The following is a 13,810-nucleotide window of genomic DNA, read 5'->3' as shown; positions in this document are numbered from 1 at the left end:
AAATCACACAATAAAAAAAAATTGAGCATTTTTTCACCTCTTTACAAAACATTTCATATCTCCGAAACTAGAAACCCTCATAAGGTACCTTTTCTCGTGGAACGTCACATATAAAAAGTAGATGAGTTGACCGTGACGTCACGATGTAATGTTTCATATAAATTCCATATTAGCAAATCGTTTTGACAGTTCTAAAAAAGTAACTGATTTGACTAGTAGGAAAATACCCTATTTTAATCTTGCGTATGCGTATATTTCGAAATTAATATGAAGGCTCTTACTATAATTCATTTTGACTTCAAGATATATTTTACTTCCATGATGATGCAAGTAATTTTAATTTTGCAATAATTTTTCATCAGAAATATTATAAAAAGTATTGAACAAAGTAGTTATTTTATGAGTAGTATTCTATGTCAGTTATGTTACAGAAAATATTCTATGCAATGGATATAGAATATTTAATTTTATCTATTCGAGATGCTTGGCATGCCTCATGTGAAACTCAGCGGCTCGATATGTGATCGGTATGCTTGACAACATAGCATGTCGATATTATAATATATTACGTAGGTAAACAATGTCCACACACAGAAGACCGGTTACTCGCTGAGGGTGTTCCAGCTTCGATCGCGCCACTACGTGCACTTCAACTCTTTTGTGGTGCGCGTGCCGCGACCGCTGCAAGAGACCATCGAGTGCGCCGACTTCTGGCCGAAAGGTGTCGTGTTTCGGAGGTTCCGGGGCAAACTGCCGAATCCGACACAAGAACAGCCGATTCAACGGAGCCACACCGTTTTGTCGCATAAATAGTGTTTAGTTTTTAAGTTTATAATATATATAATATATGTATGTTAGTCTGTATGGTATTTGTAATATGGGCTTTGTTGCCTGATTTAAATTTTAAATAAATAAATAAATGTCATCCCTACTATTAATAATAATATATACAGGGTGTCCCTAGCCATTGGACAAAGCCGAAATGTACATAATATATGCATTAGGGTATTTAGAACCACTATACAAAGTATCATAACAATCAGTGTAGCGGTTACGAAGAAATTAACCAATTACGATTTTTTTACTTTGGAGCAACCTGTATGTGTTAGTAGCTCCTGAGGTAATAAACAGTATGAAACCTTCTTCGACCGGGTTAATTATGACATTAATAAGATTCTGACTTTTGAGAAATGTTATCATTGCCGCACATTTTCAAACAAATTGTCAAAAGCACTGCCAATGATTAATACAGTCTGTTTCTTTTTGTTGTCGATTTTTGGAAATAACTTTTGTTTGCTAATTTATTTTTTTATCTTTTGTTCTAATTAAAAAATATTACCGTTAGAGCATTTCTGAGAAGTAACCCTACGTGGTGTAAGGATCATTATTTATTAATAGATTATATTTTGATCATTCTTACTTTTATTTATGATTAACTTGTAAAAGAGTATCAATTGACTGATACTTGTCACTGGTTCCCGCCATGTTGAATTGTTATAAAAGGGCAGGTACACAAGTGACATGGCCAGTTCGAGTACGGACAAGTTAGAGTGAAGACGTCTTGAATATTTTATTGTAAATTGGTTGTTATTGTGTTTGTAACAAATGAATAAAGTTAAAATAATGGTGCAACTGTTAGTTTTCATCATCAACCCGGTAATAACCCAACAGTGGGATTTCAGGGTTTGTCCAATGGCTAAGGTCATCCGGTCATACGTTACTCTAAAACTACCTAACTCGTACAACGATTGTGAGAATAAATAACATAATAATACATAAAAAAAGAAAATACCTAACTAAGTATAAAACGCCTCACAGACCTAATTTTTCCAAACAATAACAATTACATTAGGCTTTTAATCCAATTTCTGATTTAATTTTTATAACGTAAATAGTTGCACAACAATAAGTCCATTACATTACAGGAGATTAACCGATTTAAACGATTAACTTACCATTTATGCTCTAAAATTGGAGCGTATTTTATCATTGTATCCGAAATTTTATTAACATTAAATGGCCTTTAACACACACGTTTATTTTGATTACGTTAAGCTGGCTTATCTTTATTTAAAAGTTTATTTTGTTGATATGGGTAGTTAAATAATGTAACTGTTACACAATTATTTCAATTAGCTTAAAAATAATAATACAAACTATCTCTAAACTAAATAAACTTAAAATAAAAAGCCTATAAATAAAAAAACGTGCCCCAAGTCACTGTATTTAATTTTAGTTTAATTGTAATTTTAAGTTATTTTTATTTATTGTTTTTGTACCATTATTTCATAACATCATAACTAGCTTCTGCCCGCGACTTCGTCGGCGTAAAGTAGGTACCTACTTACACATTCCATAGTAAATACCTTTTCACTTTTCACCCCCCTTTAGGGATGAATTCTGGATAAAGAACTTATGTCATTTCGCGGGTTCATTACTAGGCACCAACCTACCCTGAGTACCTAATAATACAAATTTACCAAATTTCAAGAGATTAAAGTTTCAAAATAAGACAGGTAGATAGATATCGACGCCGGAAAGCAAACACGTAGTAACCCACACAAGGTCAAAAAATGTTTTATTGCATTTTTGGAATCTCAAATTTTTTCTGCGTAGATAGGTCGAATCCACGTGCCAATACGATGAAAAATGGGGAAAATAGGAACACAAAATTTTCTCGTTTTTCTTGAAATGTACTCAGCAAACACGCAGTAAATAGCAAAAAAAAACTCAATAATTTAAATCATTGTATTTACAGCATTTTGAATTCCATATAATTTATACTTTTGTCATTTACAACCTCCGTTTGTCTGACGCAAATGTAGGTTACTACGTGTTTGCCGCTCATGAATGTGAATGTCTTGCAGTTACGCTATTTGGTGGGAAATAATGTTTAGTCGAGTAGTGGTTTAACACAAATTCACACACTATTAAAATATGAGAGACATGTCTTTTACTACGTTTACAAGGATCAAGTAAAACTACCACATAATAATTACTTCACTGTTGTAGGGCGTAAGGTTTAAACTTCTGCGCCTTATTTCGTTTTAACGCGGCTATCGCGGCCATTACTTGAACTTTTGCGCCGTCGCTCAGTGCGGTTCGGGGGTGAAAGTGAGTCGACGTGTTTGTAACCAAGTAAAATATGACGGGGATTTTGGATTACAGTGATTATTTTTATTTGAGAAAGGAAGTTTTTTTGTCAATTTTAAGCATGTAAAATTGCAATATTTACGGTGTGTGTATCGATTTTATGGTTTTATGGTACTTAAATAAAATTTGGTCTTATGGTATCTGATGAAAGTTTGTTTTGTCTAAAGTGGACTAAACATTTTATAAGAGGATGTAGAAACCACTTTTTTTTAATCAAACGTCGTTGTTATACTTTGGTTAGATTTTGATCTCCCATTACGTTATGTCTTTTCCAAAGTGGACTTCTTATTTTTTAGTTGGTTTTACTTGTTCTTGATTTAATTGATTTAATTGTTCTTGAGAATTAAACAAAAGTTATGTGTTTTGTTTGGTCTTAAGAAAGCTTATATTGATTTTAATAGTTCAAATCATCATAATAGATGTCTTATTTTCGTTTATGAATCCCGAAAACATCTTCACATTTTATAAGTATACATTTGAAATGTCGTGCAATTTACTTTAAGATGCCATTAAAGTCATTTTTAAGGGAGTGGTAAAATTTTTGGCAATACATTTAATGCATTCTAAATTGCATTCAAAAAGAAAAAAAATACTGTTACAGCATTTTGTTCACCCAAAATTTCTAAACCACAACGTTTAAGACTTTATTACGAATATCTTTTGTCATATTCAGGTGGATTACTGCGTTTTTGCTGTCCATACAAATTTTAGGGAAATGCTATCCCATACATTTGGTACTGGCGTTTACTACGAGTTTGCGCACTGTGTAAAAAGGATCAAAACGTAGTAACCCACAAAATATGGTCTTGTAAAAACTTGCGGTTAAATTTATTTAAATGAATTTGAAGTCCAGAAAATTTTGAATATTGCATCCAATTTTGAGTTAGTATTGTTCATAAACAACATAGTTATGATTTTTTTTTCAAAACTCGAAAAGTTTTTCGTCTCTGGTGAACAATTTGGTTTTTGTGGGTTACTACGTGTTTGCTTTCGGGCGTCGAATGTAGATATAGAAATCGGTGCATATCGGGAGAGTGCGAGGGAGATTTATTTTTTATTTCGCCATGTACAAAACAAATCTACTCGTACTTTTGGCAATTTGTTGGAACGTCGGTGGTAAAAAATCTATGTGAACTCGTTCATCTTAAGAGTTGTTAAAAGAAAATTCAAAATCTTGTGTGATATTTCAAACATACCTAACTAAATCCTTCGAATAAATTCAATTACTACATATATTCCTTTACAATAGACAGCACTCACGCGACACCATAATTTATTAGCGTCTACACATGAGCATGAAACATCTTGACGTCGCTGCGATCGTGTTCAGCGCATTTATCAAAGCTACCCCAAGCAATTTCAGATAATCTAGCTCGCCCTGGCTAAACTTATTTACAATCAATTTCCTAGCCTATTAAAGTGGCGTTGAAAACAAGTGGATTATGCAACGGAGCGTACCTTGCTGATAGATAATGTACCTAGATGTTTAATAAGATGTATACCTATTAGGGGTAAATATGCAAGTGGTGAAAAGCTGCTAAAACCAAAAGTGGCGGCGCGTCTAGATTGTTCTCAGGCAAGCCTTAGCTAAGTTGCCCTTACTTTTCATCATAAGTTTAAAGAAAATGGCCCAAGAGCCTGAATATCAGACAAGCCGATGAGAATCGAGTTCTATGGAAAAACCATAGAAGATGAGTCTACTAGGTGCCGCTGCTGGTCACATACGTGCTCTAATTTTATATTTACCTACATCATTATATCGCAAGATTCACTGCGCTGATATGATGATCATTTATCAATATATGAGTTAAACACTCTACTTAATTTCATTTTCACTTCTCATGCTCAAAAAGTGCACCTTTATGTCGTGCGTAGACGACATAAAATCGCATTTTATGCTCTAGAGCATAAAGTAAAATCATCTATTACGACCCTTATTGTCTTAGCAATAAAGACCAAAATCTGCCATACAAACTGCCAGCCCTGCCGGCGCGCCCCCGACCGGCGCTCTCCCGATCGGCGTGCCCCGCGCCTCCGACCGGCCCAAGAACAATTTTCTTTAGTCTTGAATAAATACGTTAAAATAACCTAAAATATTTGATTTTTTGTATATTTTCCTCGCAATCGAAGTGAAAAGCAGAGTACAATCTACTATTTAAATTCTAAGGAAAGTAAAAAAGGTACATGGGTACTTTACAAACCATGACTAAATAATAAGCTTGTAAGGTATAATATTGAGGTAAACTTCACGAATTTTCGTAGCAAAATTTATAAAAATATACTGAAATGCCTATCTGATATCTGCCCGTCTGCTTTTACTCCACGGTCAGGCATTGATAAATTGGAAAACATCACTTAAACAGGCATCTGCTTAATCGTTAGCAATGCATATCTTCAGCATTTAATATATGATGAAATAGTAAGAAAATCAGATCAAACACCTTTACTAGTATGGCAACTTGGGTACTGGGTAGAATTATTCTATTTCTGTGACGCACCTATTAAACGAAGGGTAAACACGGTCTGCCCTTTGTGCGGTTGGTGCCCCAACTTAAGTACCCAAGTTGCTGTACTAATTGCATAGAAAAATGGATACTTATTAGGGCGAGCGAAGCGAGGCCTATCACTATTCGACAAACTATGCATTCTTGTGGTACACTTTACGGAAAAACTATCGCACTGTTAGGTTTGAAATTTAACATAGTAATTTAAATTCATGTCTAGATGTGTTATCAAACATAAAAATATCATTTTATAAACCTAAAAAAATTAAATAATGGATTAACACTTTGTATTACTACTAGCGCCATCTGTTAGAAAAATTATGAATTAAAATTCGTGCTAATGTAGTACTATGTGCTAACAACGATTTATACAAAAGTGGGTTAAGATTTTGGATTCTGACCCATCTCGTATGTTCTGTTCGCCCATGAACTGATCAGTCATGTTGTGTTAGCAAACTTAAATCGGATATTTTCAGTTCGCGAACTCTCATGCGATTTTAGTTTCATTGCGGTACGACTGTTGGTTACGTCCAATTCAACCGACCGATCAAAAACCGCAATGTAATGAAACTCGCATGCGAGTTCTCGCATCGTCTATATTAGCAAATATTAGGTAATACAAACTTCAGTGACTTAGGGCCGGTGCACGCCGACTGCACGCCAATTGCAACGTCGACGTGCAGTTCAACAAAATAACCCAAAACCCTGGCTGGCAGTACCTAGTGGAACTCAGATTTGGTGCTACATAGGCACACGCTGTTTTAGTAGTTCGACACGTCTTGATGAACACTTGGGACAGCAGTACCCAAGATAGAACTGATGCTAAACCCTGGCTGTACCTAGCGGAACTCAGGTTTGGTGCAACATAGGCACACGCTGTTTTAGTCATTTGACACGTCTTGATGAGCACTTGGGAGAGCAGTACCCAAGATAGAGCTGATTCTGAACCCTGGCTGTACCTAGTGGAACTCAGATTTGGTTGGTGCAACATAGGCACACGCTGTTTTAGTCATTCGACACGTCTTGAAGGGCATTTAGGAGAGGAGTAGGTACCCAAGATAGAGCTGATGCTAAATCCTGGCTGTACCTAGTAGAACTCAGGTTTGGTGCAACATAGATACACGCTGTTTTGGACATCCGACTCGTCAGAATCAGCACTTGGGAGAGCAGTACCCAAGATAGAGCTGATGCTGAACCCTGGCAGTACTTATTTGAACTCAGGTTTGGTGCAACATAGGCAAGCGCTGTTTGGTCTTCCGACTCGTTTTTTTGAGCACTTGGGAGATACCCAAGCTGAACCCTGGTAGTATTTAGTGGAACTCAGGTATGTTGCAATATAGGCACACGATGTTTTGGTCATCTCTCTCGTCTTGATGAGCACTTAGGAGAGTAGTACCCAAGATAGCTGATGCTGAACCCTGGCAGTATCTAGTGGAGCTCGGGTTTTATACAACATAGGCACACGCTGTTTTGGTCATCCAATTTGTCTTTTTGAGCACTTGGGAGATACTCAAGATAGAGCTGTAGCTGAACCCTGGCAGCATTTAGTGGAACTCACGTTTGTTGCAACATAGGCACACCCTGTTTTGGTCATCTCACTCGTCTTGATGAGCACTTAAGAGAGCGAATTATACGTAAGTTTATGTGCGGAGCAGCATGATTACCGCCAGTAGGTGTACAGACGGGATAGTTTTACGATCAATTCTGTGGTGTGGACGCATAAATAAATTCAAGGACATTGGCTCGATGACCCAACATTATGTAGGAAAGCCAGTTGGCTTCCTTACAAAAAGTACTGGGCGACCGTGTAGGATATAATAAGCGCTTATGAAATTGTATATTACGTGTGGATGATATTGACAATTTGATTTTGTCCCCTGGACACGTTTTTAATTGACAAATTAAAGCTGTAACAGACAGGCGTACCGGATAGCGACCGGGGTCCGGTTAGTATATTTATTTCTTGCTCTCACTTATAGCTGCGTCCTTAACGAACTTACGTACCCACTCGATCGAACATGGAACAAGCCTCGGACTGGATCAAAGTCGCGGTCCGGTACGTTTAGGTAGAAGAACTCCGCGAGCCCTTACAAAGCTCTGCTTTTTGCTAGTGTTAGGGAACCGTTTACTGAATGTCCTCCGTTTGTGCTAGAAAATACTAGAGCGAGTCAGCGATATTTAGAATGTGAAAAAGAGTGTGAACTATCTGGTTTTACCCGCTATCTGGTTCCACCCACCACCATGCCCTATGATTTGTAGCTTTTAAGTTTGCACGTGCCTACCTACCTTTTATTGAAAAAAACTAAAATTTTAATATACTTAGTATCTTTTGGACTTATTTTACTTGTATCAATTGAAGAAAAATAGAATGTATTTATTTTCAGCATAAAAGTTTACAATGCCTGCAAATGCCACATTCTCTGAAAATAAAGGCGTAAAGCACGTAAATAGGTTTATTCTCGGGTAGAACTACTCTATAAATTTACATTAGGTACAACCACTGGACTATAAAACTAAAGGTCATTGACGATGGCGTTGCTAAATATATCGACATATAAATACTATATACCTATGCTATTTTAGTAATGCTTTTAAGGGGCTCACAGATTACCAGTTCGCTGGATGATATCAGGCTGTCAGTTGTTCGGAACTGTTATCTTTTGCTTTTAACTGACAGGCTGAAATCAAGCGGCGAAATGGTAATCTGTGGGCCCCTTAGGGGCCAGTAACCTTACCAGTTTTCGTTCTACTTTAAAAACTAGGCCTTTCATTCGTTGAGTACTTTGTTTAATTAAAAATGTTTTATTTTCAAATGCAGTCTTATTTTTTTTTATGTAGTTATATATATATTTTACTCTAGTAAACATTATACATAATGGTTGAGTTTTCACTTATCATCCGTTGTTTTTCAATTCGTCGCTGCAGACATTTACAAAAACAAAAATGTTAAAGTGCAATAAAGACTCGAAACGACAAGTTCATAAACTGCAAATTGCTCAAAAGCACGCCACGTCTACCGCGATTTGATATAAGTATAGGCTAGCTTTGCCGTAAATAGCTTAGTCTAATGCTAGTCAGGATAATGAGTGTGCTAGAGAAACAGTCTGAAAATACGTTATACGCCTGTGAATTGCTTATTTCGTAGTCTACTTACTTTAATTGCGTTGTATTTTTAAATATAGAGGCACCTGTTATAGCGATAAGCAGTGTTCCATTTTATAGGATTGTATAGATACTTCTTATATATCTCATATAGCTACTTGAGTTCCATATGTATTCTCCAAAATATTTACGTTGCACTTCTTCCCTGAATATCTCACAAATTTAATAAAAAAAAAAAAGAAACTTTATTCTTATTATATCAAATATAACAAGAAACATCTAGCTGGAAAACTGCTGATGCAATCCCTATCTCCACTTGCTTTTTAGTACCGTATGATAGACCTCTTTATATATTAACTTAATTGGATTACCAAGAAACGGCTGTCTAGACTAGATATTATTACTACAACTCATAAAGTACAATGCTGGAATTTTACGGTAGGTTTTTATATTCATAATTTTCACTTAATTCTCGTCATAAACCTGCATATCTGGGCTACGCTTGCACGCTACGTGTGCCACGCCCTTCAGGATAAGACTTTTCCACTTAAATGTTGCTTTTATCTTAAGGGAACTAATTTGATGTTAAGTAGCTTATAAAGCTTATATTTATTTACGTTTAATGATGAGAGTATTTTTTTTAGTTAATTCCCTACTGGTACCGACAGGTTTCCACAGCTAGGTATACTTACATGTTTATAATTAAGTATGTAGTATGTATATTTCTATGGCATGGTATTCCCCCGTTGAGTATTTAGAATTATTTTAAGGGAAATGGCAAAATAGCCTGTAAGTAATTTTTAACATGTGTTCATTATCGCTTCTTATTCATCATCATCATCATCTCAGCCATAAGACGTCCACTGCTGAACATAGGCCTCCCCCTTATTATTCGCTTCTTATTATTGCGGTATTATACTCTGATCCATGGTGTGAGTTTCTTTTTCAATATATCTATTACACAATACAAAACAAAAAAAAAATAGTCCAAAACCCTTTTAAAAACAAAATGCATTTTATTTATGCAATGTGAAATTGTTAAGTAGAAAATGCCCTTTACTGAGTACCATGAAATAAGTAAACAACAAGTTTTCGGCCTTTTTAATAAAAATAGAGTTATATTCAATTTGTGTGCATAAAAGGTTGAAAAACATTTATGTTTTTTTTATCTATTTACTCTTTAATGTTTATGTGTTGTGTTGAGTTTCAAAAATACTTAACACTAACTTATTAATACACGCGGCTCACCGTTGCAATTATTACAGTCTTTCAACTATTCCTATTTAAATATCACTCTTTTTTCTTAAAAATAGAGTGTAGTTTACTAGCAACACAGGGAAACTTTGCAATACGACCCATTTTGTTTCAAGTTAAGTCTCTTTAAAGTTAACAGCACAAGTCAGATAGCGAGGAAATGAGTTGCCGTGGTTTATCTATTTTGTTTTATAAAAATTTTGTTTCTGCAGAAGTAGGAAACAAATAAGAAAAATGTTAACGTGAGATTCTTATCTTGAACGAAAGCCATTGTAATATTCTCTTCAGTTACCGCGATAGTTCTCGCCTCGAGTTCCATGAGGTCGAAAAGTCAACTAATTCATCATCATCTCAGCCATAAGACGTCCACTGCTGAACATAGGCCTCCCCCTTCAGTCAACTAATTAATTAATAATAATATAATAAGTTCAGCCTATATACTCGTACGTCCCACTGCTGGGCACAGGCCTCCTCTCATGCGCGAGAGGGCTTAGGCTATAGTCCCCACGCTAGCCCAATGCGGATTAATTAATTAACTTAATTTGAAATGTACTTGGGAATATACATAGCTTTAAAATTAACGGAGTGGAGATAAATCACAGTATTATTATCTATTATGCAGATTACTTCGTACTTACTTCAAAGATTTAGTACCTACCTACCTAATTTTAACCTCATATTCATTTGATTTCATAACCCTCCTAAGCTGAATTCCATAACCCAATTTTTATACGAAATAATACGTTCCATAAAACCATTAAACTGTTTGATAACCTCGAATACGCCATTCCTTATTATTTGTTTGTCGTTGCGGCACAGCACAGATTACAATAATATTATGAGAGATTCACCATGTACAATTTAAAACAAGAAATTCAACTAACGTCATCGTTCGTTATTATTATTATTCTAAGCTTGATGCACATTTGCACAGCAGTCTCGTATAGAAAAGAAGAATTTAGAAGAATAATTATTTTGGCCATTATTGGCCACGCCGTTTTTCATCATCGGATATGCTAAACTTACTAAAGGACATCATAATATTTGTTTGTTTGTGGGTTGTAATTCGGCTTACATGTATGTGATTTTATGTGACAAAAGTTCGTCGTTATCATAAGATTGGGAGCACGCATCTCCGTCTGCAGAAAACGTGCAAACATCGTTACGGGTTCTAGACATTATCTAGCTTGTTATATTTTCAAGAGTGGCGTATCTATCCGCTTGAGAAATATTTAATCTATAGCTGCGGGTTATTTTAACAAATGGGCTTACGGTGACTCGGCGCTATGGATAAATGTTTCACTATATTATGAACTAGTTTTTGATTCATTTTCCATTGACCTGTTTGAGTTACTTTACCACAATACCTACAGTTATTTTAAGGTAAAACAAAAATTAATGCATGATTGATAATACATATATCTTATCTTACTTTACTTAAAGCTTAGTTTTCATTCAATCGATGTGAGTTATGTTTAAAACTAGAACTTCTATAGTTCTATACCATGATGTTCTATTATTAATATCATTTTTCCCATTAACGTATATATCTATGGACTGGCCTTACGGGCACTAGAAATGGTAGTAGTTTAGCGGTACCAGTACCGGTGTCACACCGCTGTACTGACCCCTGTCATGCCTCATTATTATTGTCCGTAAAGGTAAAATATCTATGTCAATGATATTTCCTAGTTACCACATAATAATTATTTTTTACTTTCGCTTATTTTCCCTTTTCTAATCTTGTATTAGCTTCAGGTATTATCACCTATCCTATTTTCATCAATTTTGATTTTATAACACAAAAGATGAAGGTACTTTTGGAATACTCAGAATATTTCCAGGGAAACCCTTACAATTGCACTAGTAATGATGGTAACTCATACTTTTCCAAATATATTTACTAATTATACAAAAAATACTTTATCTAGAGTTAACACACTTACCTGTACCATAGGCTTTGACCAAAATAGATTTGTAATCCATACTAAATGTGCGTATACAAATAAAATATGTAACGATACGCACTACAAAGACATCCGTAGCAGGGTTTCACCTGGACATTAAGAGGCGAATATAGTCTCTTAGTCTGATATTAGAACGTTGAATGTAGATGCCTAAAGTGCCTAAACAGGTCGAATACTTATAGGTTATTGTGATTAGTTCTTGTAGGTACTTACTAACTGTGGTGTCAGGTCTCTAGAATGTGCAGAATGATTGTGTTTGAAACCCGCTCGCCGTCGCGTACGTATCTAGATTGGTACCATATCTTTTGTGAGTAAATAAAACAATAAGTTAAAAAATCATTTTATTCTCAAAACAACCTGTACTCATGAAGTACAATAAAATTCACCTAGCGTCACATTTTTTAACAATGAAAAAATTACAAGGTATTTTACATAATTGATTCTACAATAGGGTGTAACGTATAAATATCTTAGTCGAAACTTATTTCCGATAAAATGGTTATTGTAGTCAAAGAAAAAATATAGATTATTTTACACTAGTATTTTTACAATTATTTCTGCAATCGTATGTCGACAACATTTTAGATGAAGTTAAAGAACACTTTAACTAATTTAGACAAATAGAATTTCTCAAATAATTCAGTTTTTGTTTTAATTTAACTATAAGTACTTTTAATTTACTACAGCCAGAATAAGGATATGTTAGAAACCGGTAACATGAAAATATTCGATCGATAATATTATATCGAAAATATTACAACACCAACAAAATAATTAACTACCTATACAATTTTCAATGCCTTTGCATAAGTTGTTGCCAACTTGTTAACAGAACATTTTTCTGTATTGATAAAAAACAATAATGAAATTTATGAAGAATATTTATCAAATGAGCTTCTAAGAAAAAAAAATGTACGGTCAGCCAAGAAAGTGGTCTGCCACTTTTCGACTCTATCAATCAGATGATAGAGTCAAAAAGTACAGTTAATTAACACTTTTGTCTCCACATAAAGTATATAAATAATTACGGTAATTCATTTAAACTAAGATAAACCGGCCATGCGTTGAAAATTCTTATAAAACATTATCACAGTTGTTATATTAAAAATAAAATAAATTAGAAGCACTCGGATAGATACCGTTACTTAAATTATTTCTATTTTGATATTATTGTTTACAAAATGAATAAATAAAATTCCTATATGCTTATAAATCGCTTCAGTTTAATACTTAATGTCAAGAAACTTTCATGTAATTTACCTTTATCTGGGAAACATTTAATAACGATTGTCAGATTAACTCAGTAATTTATAGAAGACTTAAGTACTTATTGTTAAATAAATGGCATTATTTTACACTCAATATTTACAACTTTAAATACATGTTGAATTCCTGGTTTGCTAAACATGTTTTTTTTAAAGAAACCTATATTTACAATTCTACTTAATTTTAAGATTGCTGACACATCAATATATTTTCCACTTCTTATGGTCGTCTTTATGGATTAGTGACGGTTGATAATATAAATATGTTTAAGCTCTAACTAGTGCAAGAAAATATGATTTCATTTATAAAACCTATTAGGCTTTAGAACAGTAAGTTAGAATAGCAATAGAACCACTATAGCCACAACTCGTTACATGTCACCACGGGCGGAGCCTCATTGTCGGTACCGTGGACACTATTGCAGCAAAGGTAATTAAATACAAAATCAACGCCAGCTATTGTTAAAAATATAATTAAAATATTTTTAAGTAACTGGTAAATATAATAGGCAGTCACACGCGTCAAGTTCCAGGGCTCTATGCGGAAGGCAGAAGATCGGCCAGG

Source organism: Cydia splendana, chromosome 12 (assembly GCF_910591565.1).
Source record: "Cydia splendana chromosome 12, ilCydSple1.2, whole genome shotgun sequence".
Taxonomy (NCBI): Eukaryota; Metazoa; Arthropoda; class Insecta; order Lepidoptera; family Tortricidae; genus Cydia; species Cydia splendana.
Note: the sequence above shows the minus strand (reverse complement) of the source record.